Genomic DNA, 1,439 nt, shown 5'->3' on the forward strand with positions numbered 1-1,439 from the left:
TAGTGAGTTCCAGATTAACTAGGGATAAATAGTGAAATCCCCAACTCACAGAAGCCTTAGGAAAAGTACATAGAAGCCCCTCCCCCCGTACAGTATTCCTCTGCTATAGTATAAATCCACTGCCCACATATACCTTTACCTCTTCCCTTTGTTGCTCATATGATCCTGGGAGGGTCGAGAGAACAGACTCAAACACACAAACCTCATTTTGATTTTTGTATTATGAGTAATAAGCCATTCTCGTCTAAAGTAGATATCTGTGTCTCAGTCTAGTTTAAGGGAACCAATAACATAATGATGTTATTTATTAGCTTCTATGTATAAGGTAGAATTCAAGCCTTGGCAAAGAACACTTGAAATTATTATCTTTTCTTGAGGGAACGGGGTGTTCCTCTCACTTTTGCCCCATGCCAAAACAAACTGTGGCATAGAGGTTGATAAAGAAGAGAATTTTATCCAGATTCTTCCTTAAGAATTTAATAGGATAGAGGCTAAACCTTTGGCTTTTGTCATTTACCTCTTGACCTTCCTCAAACATGGCATCAGATCATCCCAACTGGGATATGTTTACTGCTCTAGCTGACAGCATGAAATAGTAAGAGTAGGGACCTAAAAATGACAAAAGCCCTATGCAATAGCCAACTGTAGTCAAAGCCTGAGACAATTTATATTCTGAGTGTTAAGAAGAGTCACCCAAATAAACTGTACACTCACAAGGGCAAGCTACATGTGGCAAAACCCAGTTTTTCCATAGAGGCATATGAATAACAATAGCTGAAGTAAATGTACTACTGTCACCTAGCAGGAGCAGGAAAACACTTTCTAAGAGAGATTCTATGTTCTGAAGAAACTGAGATCATAAGACTCATGTCTTATTTTCTTTTTTTTTTTTTTTTTTCTTTACAGGGGAGAGCGTGAATGCAGTCCCCCACTACCACAAATTATGCAGTGGAGTTTCCCTCATTTGGGGAAATCGCAGGGGTCAGCACATCCAGAGTGCAATGGATAAGCCTCACCCTGGGAAAACCACTTTCATGATCATGGTAACTCCCCTGCCAGGTAAGTATGATGTCTTATTTTCTTATAATTTTCTCACAAGCGTTGGAATTTCTCTCCTCCAACTACATTCTGGGTCTATGTTCTGACAGGCTAGCTCTCATCCTAGCAGTGAAGAATCACAAACCCCAAGCCACCCACATGGTCAATCAGCAATATCTTCAGACAATATTGTTTACAAGTAAGAGAAGTTTTTAGGAGTGAAATAAAGTTGTGCTCATCATAGTGTCTTTGCCTATAAAAGCTAAAGCAGAGGTTTGTGGGTTTAAGGTCAACCTTAGTTTCACACCAAGACCCTGTCTCAAAGCTTACAATAGAAATAGTTATTGGTTTTGATAAAGGCATATTTCAGGTAATTCCACACTAAAGGCCTCAAGATTGAG

General features: G+C 39.4%; 1 non-coding gene across 1 annotated transcript; it reads right to left on the bottom strand.

The window, feature by feature from the left end:
* Positions 1-903: 903 nt before the first annotated feature.
* LOC115064708 lies at positions 904-1,067 on the bottom strand. Its single transcript, XR_003844540.1, has one exon. It is a non-coding gene; the product is annotated as a U1 spliceosomal RNA (small nuclear RNA).
* Positions 1,068-1,439: the final 372 nt, after the last annotated feature.

This window comes from Mus pahari, chromosome 9, assembly GCF_900095145.1.
Source record: "Mus pahari chromosome 9, PAHARI_EIJ_v1.1, whole genome shotgun sequence".
NCBI lineage: Eukaryota > Metazoa > Chordata > Mammalia > Rodentia > Muridae > Mus > Mus pahari.